Source organism: Schistocerca nitens, chromosome 10, assembly GCF_023898315.1.
Source record: "Schistocerca nitens isolate TAMUIC-IGC-003100 chromosome 10, iqSchNite1.1, whole genome shotgun sequence".
NCBI lineage: Eukaryota > Metazoa > Arthropoda > Insecta > Orthoptera > Acrididae > Schistocerca > Schistocerca nitens.
Window position 1 is genome coordinate 116,735,300 of NC_064623.1, and position 19,760 is coordinate 116,755,059.

A 19,760-nucleotide genomic window follows, 5' to 3' on the forward strand; every position below is an offset into this window, starting at 1 on the left:
GTGTAATTGAACGTGTGCAGGCTTCTCTCTGGGCATCACCCTTAGTAATTTTGCAAAAACCTTCCCGAAAATTGAGACTTTGTGTGGACTTCAAGGCAACAGTGAATCCACAACTAGTGGCTGCAACTTTTCCTTTACCCCGCCCGGAAGATCTTTTTGACAAACTGTGTTCCAATACTTGCCTTACGCCATTCGATCCCCAGAAACCCCTTTTGATGGTGGATGCATCAGATTTCGGGATCGGTGCTGTGCTTGCGCACAAAGATGGTTCGCATGATCGCCCTATTGCCTTTGCGTCCAAACTGCTCTCGTCTGCACAACGAAATTATCCACAGATCGAGAAAGAAGCATTGGCTCTCGTATTTGGTGTTACTAAGTTTCATGATTTCTTGTATGGTCGTCACTTTACCATCATCACAGACCACAAACCTTTGACATCGCTTTTTCATCCGAACAAGCCTGTACCTCCACGTACAGCGCAGAAATTCATTCGCTGGTCTATTTTCCTCTCGCAGTACTGCTACGATATCTTGTATCAGTCCACTGCTAAGCACGGAAACGCCGATGAGTTGTCCCGTTTGCCTGTTGCTGAGGATAGAGCATTCGATTCCTCCGAACTTGCTTGCATGTTCATTGATTCGGAAACCGATGACATGGTCGAATCGTTTCCGATTGATTTTCGTCGTGTAGCTACAGCCACAGCTGCAGACCCTGTGCTTGCTACTGTTTTGCGTTTCGTTGCTACGCAATGGCCCTTGTCAAAGTCACGGATTGAGGATCCATTGGTTTGCCGATTTTTTGCTCACAAGGAGAGACTTTTTGTATGATGTGGTGTTTTGTTGTTGCGTTCTGATAATGATCAGTCCCGGGTCATGGTCCCATGTTCGTTACAGTCCTCTGTCTTACGGCTTCTCCACCACGGACATTGGGGTATAGTGCGAACGAAACAACGTGCTCATCAGCACTGTACTTGGTTCGGAAAGATGCCGCGATTACGAATATGTGCTCTTCTTGCATGGCGTGTGCCGAACAACACTCCGCACCGCCGCGGAAATTCTTTGCATGCCCGAAAGCCACTACCCCTTGGCAACGCTTACACATCGATTTTGCTGGTCCATTCTGGAATCCTCGATGGTTGGTTGTGGTAGATTCATTCAGTAATTTTCCTTTTGTTGTCCGGATGTCTTCCACGATGTCATCTGCCACCATCCAAGCATTATCCGCTATCTTTTGCAATGAAGGTCTTCCACAGACAATTGTTTCCGACAATGGCCCACAATTCATGTCCGCAGAATTTCAGTGATTCTGCAAGGCCAATGGTATTCAACATCTGACGTCTGCACCGTTTTTGCCGCAGTCAAACGGTGCCGCTGAACGTTTGGTCAGGACTTTCAAGTCCCAGATGTTGAAGTTGATAGAGTCGCATTCTCGGGAGGACGCGTTATTGCTCTTTTTGTCCACGTATCGCTCTCAGCCCCCCCATGAACCATGGACCTTGCCGTTGGTGGGGAGGCTTGCGTGCCTCAGCGATACAGATGGCCGTACCGTAGGTGCAACCACAACGGAGGGGTATCTGTTGAGAGGCCAGACAAACATGTGGTTCCTGAAGAGGGGCAGCAGCCTTTTCAGTAGTTGCAGGGGCAACAGTCTGGATGATTGACTGATCTGGCCTTGTAACATTAACCAAAACGGCCTTGCTGTGCTGGTACTGCGAACGGCTGAAAGCAAGGGGAAACTACAGCCGTAATTTTTCCCGAGGACATGCAGCTCTACTGTATGATTAAATGATGATGGCGTCCTCTTGGGTAAAATATTCCGGAGGTAAAATAGTCCCCCATTCGGATCTCCGGGCGGGGACTACTCAAGAGGACGTCGTTATCAGGAGAAAGAAAACTGGCGTTCTACGGATCGGAGCGTGGAATGTCAGATCACTTAATCGGGCAGGTAGGTTAGAAAATTTGAAAAGGGAAATGGATAGGTTAAAGTTAGATATAGTGGGAATTAGTGAAGTTCGGTGGCAGGAGGAACAAGACTTTTGGTCAGGTGATTACAGGGTTATAAATACAAAATCAAATAGGGGTAATGCAGGAGTAGGTTTAATAATGAATAAAAAAATAGGAGTGCGGGTTAGCTACTACAAACAGCATAGTGAACGCATTATTGTGGCCAAGATAGACACAAAGCCCATGCCTACTACAGTAGTACAAGTTTATATGCCAACTAGCTCTGCAGATGATGAAGAAATAGATGAAATGTATGACGAGATAAAAGAAATTATTAAGGTAGTGAAGGGAGACGAAAATTTAATAGTCATGGGTGACTGGAATTCGTCAGTAGGAAAAGGGAGAGAAGGAAACATAGTAGGTGAATATGGATTGGGGGGAAGGAATGAAAGAGGAAGCCGCCTTGTAGAATTTTGCACAGAGCATAACTTAATCATAGCTAACACTTGGTTCAAGAATCATGAAAGGAGGCTGTATACATGGAAGAAGCCAGGAGATACTGACAGGTTTCAGATAGATTATATAATGGTAAGACAGAGATTTAGGAACCAGGTTTTAAATTGTAAGACATTTCCTGGGGCAGATGTGGATTCTGACCACAATCTATTGGTTATGAACTGCAGATTGAAACTGAAGAAACTGCAAAAAGGTGGGAATTTAAGGAGATGGGACCTGGATAAACTGAAAGAACCAGAGGTTGTAGAGAGTTTCAGGGAGAGCATAAGGGAACAATTGACAGGAATGGGGGAAAGAAATACAGTAGAAGAAGAATGGGTAGCTCTGAGGGATGAAGTGGTGAAGGCAGCAGACGATCAAGTAGGTAAAAAGACGAGGGCTAATAGAAATCCTTGGCTAACAGAAGAAATATTGAATTTAATTGATGAAAGGAGAAAATATAAAAATGCAGTAAATGAAGCAGGCAAAAAGGAATACAAACGTCTCAAAAATGAAATCGACAGGAAGTGCAAAATGGCTAAGCAGGGATGGCTAGAGGACAAATGTAAGGATGTAGAGGCTTGTCTCACTAGGGGTAAGATAGATACTGCCTACAGGAAAATTAAAGAGACCTTTGGAGAGAAGAGAACCACTTGTATGAATATCAAGAGCTCAGATGGAAACCCAGTTCTAAGCAAAGAAGGGAAGGCAGAAAGGTGGAAGGAGTATATAGAGGGTTTATACAAGGGAGATGTACTTGAGGACAATATTATGGAAATGGAAGAGGATGTAGATGAAGACGAAATGGGAGATAAGATACTGCGTGAAGAGTTTGACAGAGCACTGAAAGACCTGAGTCGAAACAAGGCCCCGGGAGTAGACAACATTCCATTAGAACTACTGATGGCCTTGGGAGAGCCAGTCATGACAAAACTCTACCATCTGGTGAGCAAGATGTATGAAACAGGCGAAATACCCACAGACTTCAAGAAGAATATAATAATTCCAATCCCAAAGAAAGCAGGTGTTGACAGATGTGAAAATTACCGAACTATCAGTTTAATAAGTCACAGCTGCAAAATACTAACGCGAATTCTTTACAGACGAATGGAAAAACTGGTAGAAGCGGACCTCGGGGAAGATCAGTTTGGATTCCGTAGAAATGTTGGAACACGTGAGGCAATACTAACCTTACGACTTATCTTAGAAGAAAGATTAAGAAAAGGCAAACCTACGTTTCTAGCATTTGTAGACTTAGAGAAAGCTTTTGACAATGTTAACTGGAATACTCTCTTTCAAATTCTGAAGGTGGCAGGGGTAAAATACAGGGAGCGAAAGGCTATTTACAATTTGTACAGAAACCAGATGGCAGTTGTAAGAGTCGAGGGGCATGAAATGGAAGCAGTGGTTGGGAAAGGAGTGAGACAGGGTTGTAGCCTGTCCCCGATGTTATTCAATCTGTATATTGGGCAAGCAGTAAAGGAAACAAAAGAAAAATTCGGAGTAGGTATTAAAATTCATGGAGAAGAAGTAAAAACTTTGAGGTTCGCCGATGACATTGTAATTTTGTCAGAGACAGCAAAGGACTTGGAAGAGCAGTTGAACGGAATGGACAGTGTCTTGAAAGGAGGATATAAGATGAACATCAACAAAAGCAAAACGAGGATAATGGAATGTAGTCAAATTAAGTCGGGTGATGCTGAGGGAATTAGATTAGGAAATGAGACACTTAAAGTAGTAAAGGAGTTTTGCTATTTAGGGAGTAAAATAACCGATGATGGTCGAAGTAGAGAGGATATAAAATGTAGACTGGCAATGGCAAGGAAAGCATTTCTCAAGAAGAGAAATTTGTTAACATCGAGTATAGATTTAGGTGTCAGGAAGTCGTTTCTGAAAGTATTTGTATGGAGTGTAGCCATGTATGGAAGTGAAACATGGACGATAACTAGTTTGGACAAGAAGAGAATAGAAGCTTTCGAAATGTGGTGCTACAGAAGAATGCTGAAGATAAGGTGGGTAGATCACGTAACTAATGAGGAGGTATTGAATAGGATTGGGGAGAAGAGAAGTTTGTGGCACAACTTGACTAGAAGAAGGGATCGGTTGGTAGGACATGTTTTGAGGCATCAAGGGATCACAAATTTAGCATTGGAGGGCAGCGTGGAGGGTAAAAATCGTAGAGGGAGACCAAGAGATCAATACACTAAGCAGATTCAGAAGGATGTAGGTTGCAGTAGGTACTGGGAGATGAAGAAGCTTGCACAGGATAGAGTAGCATGGAGAGCTGCATCAAACCAGTCTCAGGACTGAAGACCACAACAACAACAACATCGCTCTCAGCCCCGAGATGGTCGCTCGCCAGCTGAGTTGCTCCACAGTCGTCCTCATCGAACCTTGATGTCTTTGCTACATCTGCCGCATCAGGTTCCTGTGCAGCGGCAGACACCCGCTTTTTCCCCAGGCGACGTTGTATACTATTGCAACTATTGAGGTTCACGGCGTTGGCTCACAGGGCGCATTCTTCACTGCCTCGGCCGCGCTATGTATCTGGTTTTGGGGGCCTCTGGTGAGGTGCGTCGGCATCTCAATCAGCTGCGCCTCTGTCGTCGCACGGGTTCTGCCGCTCCCCGTCTGCTTTCAGCGACGGTGCCGTCCGTTCAGCGCCCTGGGGACCCATCTACTGGCTTGCCTCAGCCCCAGGTGTTACCAACGCTGCCTTCCATTTTGCCCCATGGCGACGCGCCGCCGCCTGTTCTCCCGCCGGCGACGCCCGCAGTGGACGCGTCGCTGCAGCTGTCTGGCGCCTCCCAGGGGTCACGCGCTGCCGATCGCTTCCCGTGACCCGTTGTCCTCCGCCATGGCCCTCTCGCCCGCTCCGGACCACATGGTGTCTTCGCCCGTCGGGTGCCCCGACCCGATGGAGGTCGACCCTTCGGCCCCTCCTGTCTCTCTACGGGCACATACACCGCATGTTGTCGTGCACCCTGGACTAGGTTTTCAGGCGTTTCCTAGCTTCCCTCGGACCGAATGGCAGGGTGTGGTTGGCACAGCCTCGTCTGTTGTTAGGCTCCCCACCTCGTCGCATACGTCAACATCAGGTCCTCCCCATGGCAGGCAGAAGCCTTATAACACAACCTAACACAACCGTACGCCGATTTGCGGGGGAGGAATGTGGTGTCACCGCCAGACACCACACTTGCTAGGTGGTAGCCTTTAAATCGGCCGCGGTCCGCTAGTGTACGTCGGACCCGCGTGTCGCCACTATCAGTGATTGCAGACCCAGTGCCGTCACACGGCAGGTCTAGAGAGACTTCCTAGCAATCGCCCCAGTTGTACAGCCGACTTTGCTAGTGATGGTTCACTGACAATTACGCTCTCGTTAGCCGAGACGATAGTTAGCATAGCCTTCAGCTACGTCATTTGCTACGACCTAGCAAGGCGCCATTATCAATTGCTATTTATATTGTGATGCATGTACCGTCAGACCGATGTTCACCAAATATGGATTAAAGTTAAGTATTCCAGCAGCTACGTACTTTTCTTGATAGTATAATTACTTTACCTGTTCCAGACCTCACGCCAGCCTGCGTGAGTTAAACGCGTGCCTTTCGGCTTCCTCTAAACCCCATGAATTGGCTCCTGCCAATTCACAACAACAAGTATATATGTCAACTAGCTCCGCAGGTGATGAAGAGATTGAAGAAATGTATGATGAGATGATAGAAATTATTGAGATAATGATGGGAAATAAAAATTTAATAATTGTGGGGGAGTGGAATTCAATAGGAGGAAAAGGAAGAGAAGAAAAAGTAATAGGGGAATATGGAATGGGGATAAAGAATGAAAGAGGAAGTCTCCTGGTAGAATTTTGCACAGAGCATAACTTAATCATAGCTAACACTTGGTTCAAGAATCATAAAAGAAGGTTGTATACATGGAAGAAGCCTGGAGACACTGAAAGGTTTCAGATAGATTATATAATGGTAAGACAGATTTAGGAACCAGGTTTTAAATTGTAAGACATTTCCATAGGCAGATGTGGACTCTGACCACAATCTATTGGTTATGAACTGTAGATTAAAACTGAAGAAACTGCAAAAAGGTGGGAATTTAAAGAGATGGGTGCTGGATAAACCAAAGAACCAGAGGTGGTAGAGAGTTTCAGAGAGAGCATTAGGGAATGATTGACAATAATGGGGCAAAGAAATACAGTAGAAGAAGAATGGGTAGAATTGAGAGATGAAATAGTGAAGGCACCAGAGGATCAAGTAGGTAAAAAGATGAGGGCTAGTGGAAATCCTCGGGTATCAGAAGATATATTGAATATAATTGATGAAAGGAGAAAATATAAAAATGCAGTAAATGAAGCAGGCAAAAAGGAAGACAAACGTATCAAAAATGAAATCGACAGGAAGTGCAAAATGGCTAAGCCGGGATGGCTAGAGGACAAATGTAACACGAGGCATATATCACTAGGGATAAGATAGATGCTACCTACAGGAAAATTAAAGAGACCTTTGGAGAAAACAGAACTGCTTGTATAAATATCAAGAGCTCTGATTGAAAACCACTTCTAAGCACAGAAGGGAAGGCAGAAACGTGGAAGGAGTATATAGAGGGCCTATACAAGGGCAATGTACTTGAGGGCAATAATATGGAGATGAAAGAGGATGTAGATGAAGATAAAATGGGAGATTTGATACTGCATGAAGAGTTTGTCAGAGCACTGAAATACCTAAGCCGAACCAAGGGCCCGGGAGTAGACAATATTCCATTAGAACTACTGATAGGCTTGGAAGAGCCAGCCGTGATAAGACACTACCATCTGGTGAGAAAGATGCACGAGACAGGCGGTATACTCTCAGACTTCAAGGATATAATAATTCTAATCCCACAGAAAGCAGGTGTTGCCAGGTGTGAAAATTACTGAACTATCAACACCAGAGAAGGAAAGTTACTACTCACCATATAGTGCAGATGCTGAGTCGTGATAGGCACAATAAAAAGATTCACACAATTAAAGCTTTTGGCCACACACACACACACACACACACACACACACACACACTCTGCAGTCTCAGAGAGCTGAGACCCCACTACGAACAAATTGGGGTCTCAGCTCTCTGAGACTGCAGAGTGTGTGTGCAAGTTGTGCTTATGTGAGTGTGTGTGCATGCGTGTGTGTATGTGTGTCTACAGCTGACAAAGGCCTTAATGGCCAAAAGCTTTAATTGTGTGAATCTTTTTATTGTGCCTATCACGACTCAGCATCTCCGCTATATGGCGAGTAGCAACTTTCCTTTTCTGGTATTGTTACATTCCATCCTGGACTTTCCATTGTTTGATTTTTACCTAACTATCAGTTTAATAAGTCACGGTGGTGGAAGCCAACCTCGGGGAAGATCAGTTTGGATTCCATATAAATGTTGGAACACGTGAGTCAATACTGACCTTATGACTTATCTTAGAAGATAAATTGAGGAAATGCAAACCTACATTTCTAACATTTGCAGACTTAGAGAAAGCTTTTGACAATGTTGACTCGAATACTCTCTTTCAAATTCTTAAGGTGGCAGAGGCCAAATACAGGGAGCTAAAGGCTATTTACAATTTGTACAGGAACCACATGGCAGTTATAAGAGTTGAGGAGCATGAAAGGGAAGCAGTGGTTGGGAAGGAAGTGAGACAGGGTTGTAGCCTATCCTCGTTGTTATTCAGTCTGTATATTGAGCAAGCAGTGAAGGAAACAAAAGAAAAATTTGGAGTAGGTATTAAAATCCATGGAGAAGAAATAAAAACTTTGAGGTTTGCCGATGACATTGTAATTCTGTCAGAGACAGCAAAGGACTTAGAAGAGCAGTTGAACGGAATGAACAGTGTCTTGGAAGGAGGATATAAGATGAACATCAACAGAAGCAAAACGAGGATAATGGAATGTAGTCGAATTAAGTCGGGTGATGCTGAGGGAATTAGATTAGGAAATGAGACACTTAAAGTAGTAAAGGAGTTTTGCTATTTGGGGAGCAAAATAACTGATGATGGTCAAAGTAGACAGGATATAAAATGTAGACTGGCAATGGCAAGGAAAGCGTTTCTGAAGAAGAGAAAATTGTTAACATCAAGTATAGATTTAAGCATCAAGAAGTCCTTTCTGAAAGTATTTGCATGGACTGTAGCCATGTATGGAAGCGAATCGTGGACGATAAACAGTTAGACAAGAAGAGAATAGAAGCTTTCGAAATGTGGTGCTACAGAAGAATGCTGAAGATTAGATGGGTAGATCATGTAGCTAATGAGTAGGTACGGAATAGAATAGGGGAGAAGAGAATTTGTGGCATAACTTGACTCGAAGAAGGGATTGGTTGGTAGGACATGTTCTGAGGCAACAAGGGATCACCAATCTAGTATGGAGGGCAGCTAGGAGGGTTGAAGGTTGCAGTAGGTACCTGGAGATGAAGAATCTTGCACAGGATAGAGTAGCATGGAGAGCTGCATCAAACCAATCTCTGGACTGAAGACCACAACAACACCACACCTTTACAATTATTTGTTGCATTGATTTAAGAAATTAGTTTTCCAGGGTAACTACAAGCTGAAATTTTAGACAGTTATAATGTCATTTTTTCAGTTGTAGCAATTCTTAATATGAAAATAGAGCTTCAAATTAGAAGATTTCAGCATTGCCAAAACTTTCACAAAGTGAAATTCCCTGATATTTCCCTGATTTCCAGACGAGTTCTAGCATTTTTCCCTGACAAATGTTGAGATCTAAAAAATATATAAGAGCTACTGTATTTCTCGCCTGTGTGAGCAAGAATCTTAACATCAATGTCTTTTGTAATGAACTGTTTTTAGATGGACGATGCAAGCCAAATGGCAGATGTGTTTCATTATGACCACTGTTGTTATTTTATTTCAATAAAACAAAACCCATTTGGTGACAAACATAAGCATTTCCTTGGAGTCACTAGACGGATTTAAAATACCTTCACTGATTTCAAAATAATGTCAAAAAAATGTAGGACTCTTGAAAGAAGTGTATAAGAAAGGGAAGAGTTGTGTAAAGCAACATTATAGGTGACAGCCAATAACATGTTGGTTCTACTAAGTTTGTTCTCATCAGTTATTACCCACTGCATTATATGTTTTATTTTACAGGTATCGTGTGATTTTTCTTTTGAGAAATATATGAGTACATAGCATACAAACCGTCAGTGACTGCCACAATTTTCTTTTTCTTATTGTCCACACTTTTTAATATATAAACTATTTTCAAGGTGTAAAATGTGCTACAATAAATAAAATGTCTATAAAATGCCCCACTGTACAATTTACTTGTGGTGAGACAGTCGCAATTCCTGAAACGCACTGCCCGTGATCTCTGGGCGGCTGAAAATGGAGCACCACAGTCCTGGTTCCATGCATAAACCATGAAAATCCACCACAATACACCACACACAGACAGAACCGGGCTGTGGACAGATCCGATGGGCAGGGCCTGCAAATTAGTGGGAAATCACGGGCTTCAGATTGGCAGGCTCAATCCATTAGAGGTACCCACAGAAATGGCTGTGGTTTTGGACCGCAGCAGAAATCCACTTGTGTGGTCAGCTATTCATGAGTCACAGACACCGTGCTGATGAAATGAGACTGTGGTGATCAATCCATGCAACAGATGACTTGCGCAAATACTCTGAGAATCAATACTATTGAGGATAGGTAGCAACTTGCTGTAAACATGATCGCTGAACCACAGACAGGCACGTAAAAATGACAATCACACTCCCAGAACTAAATTTTTGGCCAGAGCTTTTGTCAGAAAACGAGAGCATACAGACATTCACACAAACACTCAGACACAAGTCATGTGGACATGGCCACTGTCTCCGGCCGCTGTGTCAACCATCTCTGAGAATCAAGTCCAAACAAACCACTCCTCACACCTTCCTGCTTCCTGCCTCCCGTTGGCAGCTGCAAGGCTAGCAGCGAGAATTGGTGGCAGCACTGACTCAAGTGGCAGGGGGGGGGGGGGGAGGGGAGTGGTAGGAAGGGGAGAAGCAGTAGGAATGAGAGAGTAGGGAGGCGGCACATGTACTCAGCTGTGCCCGGCCAGCAATGATGCACTACATCTCAGTAAACAAACCATTTCATCTACAAAAATGATGATTTTTCCAGTATTTTCTTCCAATTTCCCTGACACATTTGAAATTCCCATATATTCCCTGATTTCCAGAATTTGTCGCAACCCTGGATGTAATGTTTCAGCTAATAGAATTTGTAGTCAGATTTGTAGTGAGAAGATTTTTTTTTACTTTTATCATTTATGTCCATGTTCTCATGGAACATGCCTTGTTTTTTCTGAAGGTACGTGTCTATAGCGTGGCCTTGTGAGGAAGCAAAATATGGATGATAGGACCTGAAAATTAAAAAAGCTTTTCAAATGTGGTGCCACAGAAGAATGCTGAGCATTAGATGGGTAGAGTGAATAGCAAGTAAGAAGGTACTGGGTTGAAATGGGGAACAAATAAAATTTATGGCACAACTTCACTTAAAAAAAGGAACTGGTTGATAGAACATAGCCTCAGGTGTCAAGGAATCGCCAGTTTGGTAACAGAAGGAAGTGTGGAGGATAAAAACAGTAGAGGGAGACCATGGCGTGCACACAGTAATCAGTCCAAATGGATGTAGGTTGCAGTAGTTATTCAGAGCTAAAGAGTCTTGCGAAGGATAGAATAATGTGGCCAGCTAAATAAAACCAGCCTTCGGACTGAAGACAACATCAAGAAGCCATAAAAAACATGAAAAATCATTCTGAAGTTTCTTTTGATTTAATTTAGTAACTTTGTGAGATATGACATTTACTGAATTTGACAAGAGCAATTGGTTTCATATTAGTCAAGTGATATATATAGTGCACATAATCACATGTCAATATTACGAGGAGGATAGATTGCTACTTACCTTATTGCAGAGACACTGAGTCACAGATTAGCACAACAAAAAGACCACTTAACATGTAGGCATTGGGCCAGAAGGCCTTCTTCCAAAACACACCCACACCCACCCACACACACACACACACACACACACACACACACACACACACACACACACACAAAACCATGCAAATGCAACTAACACACATGTGAGCACCAAATCAGGCCACCAAGGTAGACTGTGAGCAACTGCACATGATGGGAGAAGCAGTCTGGCTGATGGGATAATGAGGTGCCTGGGGTGGGGAGGGGAAGAGAGCAGGTTCAGGTGGGGGACAGTAAAGTGCTGCTTGTGGGAGCATACAGTGACAAGGTGGCGGGAGGACAGAGCAGTGAGTGCATTCAAGGAGATAAGACAGATGGCAAAGGGGGACCGGGGGGGGGGGGGGGGGAGGAGGAAAAGGTGAGAAGTAAAAAGACTGTTGGTGTGTGGTGGAACAGAAGACTGTGTGATGCTGGAGTGGGAATGGGGAATGGGATAAGTTGGTGAAGGACAGTGATTAATAGAGGTTGAAGCCTGGGGGGGTCATGGTAACTTATGATATACTGGACAGTTCAGAAAAGTTTTTGTTGGTAGGAAAGATCCACATGGCACAGGCTGTGAAGCAGTCACTGAAGTAAAGAATGTTGTGTTGGGCAGCATGCTAAGCTACTGGATGTTCCATCTGTAACTTACCTACAGTTTGTTGGTGGCCATTCATGTGGACAGACAGCTTGTTGGCTGTCATGCTCATAAAGAACACAGCACTGCAACTTAGCTTGTAGATCACATTACTGGTTTCACTGGTAGCCCTTCCTTTGACATGATAGGTGATGCTTATGACTGGACTGGAGTAGGTGGTGGGAGAATGCAAGGGACAGGTCTTGTATCCACATCTATTACAAGGCTATGAGTCATGAGGTAAGGGGCTGGGAGCTGGGGTGGAGTCAGGATGGACGAGATATTGGCTAGGTTTGCTGCGAGGTGGAACACAACTGTGAAAGGGGTGGGAAGGATAGTGGATAGCACGTTCCTCATTTCAGGTCATAACAGGAGGTAGTTGAAACCCTGGCAGAGAGTGTGATTCAGTTACTCCAGTCTTAGGTGGTACTGAGTCACAAGGTGAATGCCCCTCTGTGGTCAGGCAGTGGGACTTACGGAGGTAGTGGGTAAGGCTGGTATTACACTATCAAATTTCTTTGTCAAAGATTTGATTAAAGATGTGATCAAATATTCGTCAAATATATTTGACAAAGATCTTTGACATGGTGCTAAGAAGGGGTATTACACTGTCATCATATTTTTTGTCAAAGTTCAAGATGGCTGACAACAACAACTTATTATTAACCGCAGCACTTGCGGAAGAGAAGCGGGGGAACAAAAGGAAATGTACCTGGGTGAAGCCGTGGGTTTTACGATGACACGATAAAAGCATTAAACGAAACTTGTTATGTGAGCTTATAGTGGAGGACATGAAGTCGTACATCAATTACTTAAGAATGGATGAGCATACATTTCTGTATGTGCTCAGTGAAGTGTATCCTCATATCACAAAGCACAATACTCACTTAAGAACTGCTATACCTGCAGAAGACAAGCTCACTGTAAAACTCCGATTCCTTGCTACAGGAGAGATATGGTTAGGTCAAGTTAGGTTATGTTAGGTCTCCGATTTTCTTAATCTATTTTTGCATTCAAGGTGCCTCACATTGTAAAGCATCTCATCAGCTTCACACATATCCATTAATTTTGTAGTTGTCGGTACACACAAATTGTATTTACCGGCAGTGTTTTAAAAATGCTACAGGTGACAGAAACGTTGCAGCGATGCTAGCGCTCCACATGGTAATCTACAGCGAGGCCCTAGATTTGATCAAATATTTGATGACATTTGACAAAGTTCCCTATTACACCATCAAATTTCTTTGACAAAGATATTTGACAAAGAAGTCTGATAGTGTAATACCGGCCTAACTGGAGAGATAGAGATATTTTTTCTGTACAACATTGGGAGGTTAATTTCAAATTGTGAAGGTGACCAGGAAGGAGGCTGTAGGTTTGGAATCTGTCAGCATTGGGAAATGTAATGTTCAATAGTGGCAAGGCCAGAGGCATTAGCGATGTTATTGAAAAGAGAGGTGGCATCAGCAATAATGAGCAGGGCACCAAGTAGTAAAGGAACGTGAGCTGTAGACAGTTGGTGGAGGAAATGATTGGTATTTTTGATATAGGAGGATAGGTTGAGCTAATAGGCTGAAGGTGTCGGTCTTTGACAATGGCGATTTTCTCACTGGGGGCACAATAACTGTTGACAATAGGTCGTCCTGGGTGGTTGTGTTTATGAATTTTAGGAAGCATATAGAAGGTAGGAGTGGTAGAGGTGAGGAGAGAGACTGACTCAGGGGAAAGACTCTGCAATGGGTCTACGAATTTGAGAAGAGACCGGAGATACTGTTAGATTTCCAGAATGGCATCAATATGGCAGGATCTGTAATTGAACAAATCTGATGTCTGGCACAGTCATTCCATCAAACAATCCTTGAACTTTATGAGTTGTGAGAATGTGTGTGTGCATGTGTTGTGTACTACTGAAGGATGCCCTTTGGCTGAAAGTTTACTTTTCTTGTTTAGCAGTCTCTTTTTTTGTTTTTTTTTTGTTTTGGTTTTGGGGCGCAAAACTTCTATGGTCATTAGCGCCCGGTCCGTGACTTAGGAAACAGTAAAAAACCGAAATTTAAAACCAGCAGCAATGAGAACGAAAGTCATAAAATTGGAGAAACTAAAAGCAGAAGTAAGGCTTAAAAATCCACTACAGAAAGGGGTTGGTTGTCCCCAAAAAAAGCTTCAAATGACTGACGTCATTTCACTGGCACTAATAAACTTGAGAACGCGGTCGGCGGAGCGCCTGTCATCTGCTAAAATCGACGATATATCAGGCGATAGCTGTAGACGGGAGCGTAACGGATTAAAATAGGGGCACTCAATTAAAAGGTGTCTTACCGTCCACAGCTGAGAGCAGTGGGGACAGAGTGGGGGAGGATCGCCGCTTAAAAGATGTCGATGGCTAAAAAGACAGTGCCCTATCCGGAGTCTAGTTAAAATTACCTCCTCCCGACGATGCGGTCGGGAGGAAGAGGTCCAAGCACAAGGAAGAGCTTTCATGTCCCGCAATTTATTATGGGTAAGTGTCGACCAATGCGTGTGCCATAAATGGACAACACGTCGACATAGAACGCTCCGTAGATCGGCGAAGGGAAGCGATTGAATAGCTGGCCGAGGAAGTGAGACTGCAGCCTTGGCTGCAATATCGGCCGCCTCATTTCCACAGATACCAACGAGTCCCGGGAGCCAGAGGAACGCCACCGAGACGCCCCCCAGGTGGAGCAAGCGCAGACAGTCCTGAATCCGGTGGACCAGAGGGTGTACAGGATAAAGAGCGTGGAGACTGAGGAGAGAGCTGAGAGAATCTGAGCAGATAACGTACTGTATCCACTGATGGCGGCGGATGTAGTGGACAGCCTGGAGAACAGCGTAAAGCTCCGCAGTATAAACCGAACACTGGTCGGGAAGCCGAAAGTGATTTGGGGTGTCGCCAACAATATAGGCACTCCCTACACCTAACGATGTTTTCGAGCCATCGGTGTAAATAAATGTGGCGTCCGTCATTTGTGCACATAGAGCAGCAAATGCCTGATGACAAACAAGTGAAGGGGTACCATCCTTGGGAAATCGACAAAGGTCACGGAGCAGGCAGATCCGGGGACGGAGCCAAGGCGGTGCTGTATCCCAAGTTGTCAAGAAGGTTTTAGGAAAGCAGAAGGAAAGAGAATGGAGTAGTTGACGGAAGCAGACTCCCGGTGGTGGTAGTAGGGAGGAGGGGCGGCCTGCATACCCTACATCAAAGGAGGCATCGAAAAAAAGGTAATGGGCTGGATTAGCACGCATGGAAGACAGATGGCTAGCATAACGAGTCAGAAGGACTGCTCGCCGATTGGACAGCGGAGGTTCAGCAGTCTCAGCATAAAGGCTTTCCACAGGGCTGGTGTAAAAAGCTCCAGACACTAAACGTAATCCACAGTGGTGGATAGAGTCAAGACGCAGAAGAATAGACGGCCGAGCAGAGGAGTAGACTATGCTTCCATAGTCCAATTTCGAGCACATTAAGGCGCGATAGAGGCAGAGAAGGACCACTTGGTCCGCTCCCCAGGAAGTACCATTCAGGACACGGAGGGTGTTAAGGGATCGCAGACAGCGAGCCGAAAGATAGGAAACGTGGGAGGACCAGCACAGTTTTCTGTCAAACATAAGACCCAAGAATTTAGCGACGTTGGAAAATGGAAGGTTGACAGGACCTAGATGTAAGGAGGTGGAAGAAACTCCTTAAGTCGCCAAAAATTAACACAAACGGTCTTACTGGGAGCAAAACGGAAGCCGGTTTTGATGCTCCAATAGTGGAGGCGATCGAGACATCCTTGAAGACGTCGTTCAAGAAGGCTGGTCCGTTGAGAGCTGTAGTAGATCGCAAAATCGTCCACAAAGAGGGAGCCCGAGACATCAGGAAGGAGACAATCCATAATTGGATTGATGGCAATGGCAAACAGTACAACACTCAGCACGGAGCCCTGGGGTACCCCGTTTTCTTGGGAGAAAGTACGGGAGAGAGTAGTGTTCACCCGCACCCTAAATGTGCGCTCTGCCATAAATTCGCGAAGAAAAAGGGGCAGCCAACCTCGAAAGCCCCAAGAGAACAGTGTGCGGAGGATGCCTGTCCTCCAACAGGTATCGTATGCTCTCTCCAGATCAAAAAATATTGCTACTGTTTGGCGTTTCCAGAGAAAATTGTTCATGATATAAGTGGAGAGAGCAACAAGATGGTCAACTGCAGAACGATGCTTTCGGAATCCGCATTGGGCAGGTGTTAAAAGACTGCGGGATTCCAGCCACCACGCTAAACGGTAATTCACCATATGCTCCAAAACCTTACAGACACTACTCGTGAGAGAAATGGGGCGATAGCTAGAGGGGAGATGTTTGTCCTTTCCAGGTTTCGGAACAGGAACGACGATAGCTTCCCGCCATCGTCTGGGAAAAGTACTGTCGGTCCAAATTCGATTATAAAGGTGAAGGAGGTAACGCAGACTATGGGTTGATAAATGCAGCAACATTTGGACGTGGATACCATCCGGTCCTGGGGCGGAGGAGCGAGAAGAAGAGAGTGCATGTTGGAGTTCCCGCAAGGAGAAAACAGTATTGTAGCTTTCGCGATTTTGAGAGGAGAAAGCAAGAGGTTGCACTTCCGCTGCACGTTTCTTCGGGAGAAACGCTGGCGGGTAATTTGAAGAGATCGAAATCTCAGCAAAGTGCTGACCCAACGAGTTAGAAATTGCGACGGGGTCCACTAATGCGTCATGCGCGACAGTGAGCCCAGAGACCGGGGAGAAACTAGGCGCGCCTGAGAACCGTCGAAGCCGACTCCAAACTTCCGAGGAGGGAGTGAAGGTGTTAAATGAGCTAATAAAGAATTTCCAGCTTGCCTTCTTGCTATCGCGGAGGACACGACGGCATCGTGCTCGGAGCTGCTTATAGCGGATACAGTTGGCCAAAGTAGGATGGTGGCGGAAAACGCGGAGAGCACGTCATCGCTCACGTAGTGCATCACGGCATGCCTCGTTCCACCAAGGAACTGGGGGGCGCCGGGGCAATTCGGAGGTGCGTGGTATTGAATGTTCCGCAGCTGTAAGAATAACATCGGTAATATGTGTGACCTCATTGTCGACGCTGGGAAAGTGACGGTCATCGAATGCCGTTAGAGACGAAAAAAGTGTCCAATCGGCTGGGGCAAACTTCCAGCGTCGCGGGCGCATGTAGGGCAGTTGAGGCTGCAGTCTAAGGACACATGGAAAGTGGTCACTCGAGTGTGTATCATCAAGGGCGAACCATTCTAAGCGCCGAGCTAGCGGAACAGTACCGACCGCAAGGTCCAAATGAGATAAATTTGTCGTGGAGGCAGACAAAAATGTAGGGACCCCAGTGTTGAGGCAAACTAGATCTGCTTGGTGGAAGACGTCTAGCAATAGTGAGCCACGTGGACAATGATGTGGAGATCCCCAAAGCGGGTGGTGGGCATTGAAGTCCCCAACCAGCAAATATGGGGGTGGAAGCTGACCAAGAGGATGAAGGAGATCAGCTCGTGCCATTGGTGTGGACGATGGAATGTATACAGTACAAAGAGAGAACGTGTATCCGGAAAGGGAAAGACGGACGGCGACAGCTTGGAAGGAAGTGTTTAAATGGATTGGATGATAATGTAGAGTTTCATGGAGAAGAATCATGAGTCCTCCATGTGCTGGAGTGCCTTCAACAGAGGGGAGATCATATCGGACGGACTGAAAATGAGGGAGAACAAAGCGGTCATGGGGACGCAGCTTTGTTTCCTGAAGACAGAAGATGACCGGCGAGTAGGATTGTAAGAGGATCGACAATTCATACCGATTGGCTCGAATACCGCGGATATTCCAGTGGATAATGGACATAGGGTCAACAGAAAATGGAGGAATGTGACCAAGGTTTCTGTCAACTCAACGACTGCTCTGAGCTTGCGACCAACAGCATGGAATGGCATTCAGCCGAAGGCAGAAGATCCTGATCCATAGGTTGGTCAGGAGCAGCTCCTGCCACCAGCGACCGGCCGGTTGATCGGCCGCCAGCAGTGCGCCTCGGCGACACAGAAGACGGCCGAGGGCGATTTCCGCCAGGTGGTGCTGTAGATGGGACACGCCTTGGTGGAGAAGGAGAGGAACTGGGTTTCTTTGTAGCCTTCTTGGAAGTATGATGTTTAGAGGAAGGAGGAACCGATGGTTGGGAAGTTGCCGTACGTAAAAACTCTTCACGAGTATGCTCTTTTTTCGAAGTCGTAGTGTCTGACTTTTGGGCTCGAGATTTAGCAGAACTCGACGAAGGGTGAGCCAGAGAGTGGGCAGGCGAAAGTGGTGAGGTTGAACGGGCGATCTTTGCGCTGGCCGATCTGACGACCGTGGCACTAAAGGTGAGGTCGCAAGTCTGCGTGGCCACCTCCTTTGTTGGCCGAGGAGAAGCAAGGACAGTGCTGTATTTTCATTTCTGAGGCACGGTGGGCTTTCGACTGGCGAACAACTTCCGAGCAGCAAAGGTCGACACCTTTTCCTTTACTCTAATTTCCTGGATGAGCTTTTCGTCCTTAAAAATGGGACAATCGCTAGAGGAAGCAGCGTGGTCACCCATACAATTGACGCAGCGAGGGGATGGAAGTGGACAAGCACCCTCATGGGCATCCCTGCCACACGTAACACATTTGGCCGGATTGGAACAGGACTGGCTGGTGTGATTGAACCGCTGACACCGATAGCAACGCGTAGGGTTTGGGACGTAAGGGCGAACGGAAATTATCTCATAGCCTGCTTTGATTTTCGATGGGAGTTGAACTTTGTCAAATGTCAAGAAGACAGTGCGGGTTGGAATGATGTTTGTGTCAACCCTTTTCATAACCCATGAACAGCCGTTACGCCCTGGTCAGACAGGTAGTGCTGAATTTCTTCGTCAGACAGTCCATCGAGGGAGCGTGTATAAACTACTCCACGCGAGGAATTTAAGGTACGGTGCGGTTCCACCCGGACAGGGAAAGTATGTAGTAGTGAGGTACGCAGCAATATTTGTGCCTGGAGGGCACTGACTGTTTCTAACAACAGGGTGCCATTCCGTAATCTGGAACAAGACTTTACAGGACCTGCAATTGCGTCGACACCTTTCTGAATAATGAAAGGGTTGAGCGTGGAGAAGTCGTGACCTTCGTCAGACCGAGAAACAACAAGGAACTGTGGCAACGATGGAAGAACTGACTGTGGTTGAGACTCAGTGAACTTACGTTTGTGAGCAGACATAGTGGAAGGTGAGGAAACCATTGCGGAAGAATCCCCCATGATTACCAGCGTCTCCGATGGTGCGCTCCTCCCTTGTGGGGGCCCTTTCTGAGGGCATTCTCGCCTTAGGTGATTGTTCACACCTCAGGTCACACCTCCCGACAAACGGACGGAGGGACCAATCGGCACTTTCGGAAGGTATCAGCTCGGGTAATCACCCCTCCCTGGGCCTGGCCGTTACCAGGGGGTACGTACGTGTCCTACCTGTCTACCCGGGGCGGGGAATTATGCGTTACCCCGTCACCGGCTACGCATGGAAGTGCGTGGGTCGGCCTTCAGACACGCACAGGGAGGAAGAAAGAGAAAGGGAAAGGAAAGAAGAGAGGTCTCAAACGCCGCAGCGGAGAAAAGGGTAGAGAGAAGAGGTAAGGAAAAGAGAAGGACAAAGGAA

General features: G+C 45.8%; 1 protein-coding gene across 6 annotated transcripts in view; it reads right to left on the minus strand.

The window, feature by feature from the left end:
* The window catches only part of LOC126210369 (zinc finger protein 583-like), a 230,306-nt gene that overhangs the window by 190,104 nt on the left and 20,442 nt on the right, over window positions 1–19,760 (minus strand). The gene's annotated exons all lie outside the window — the stretch shown is intronic.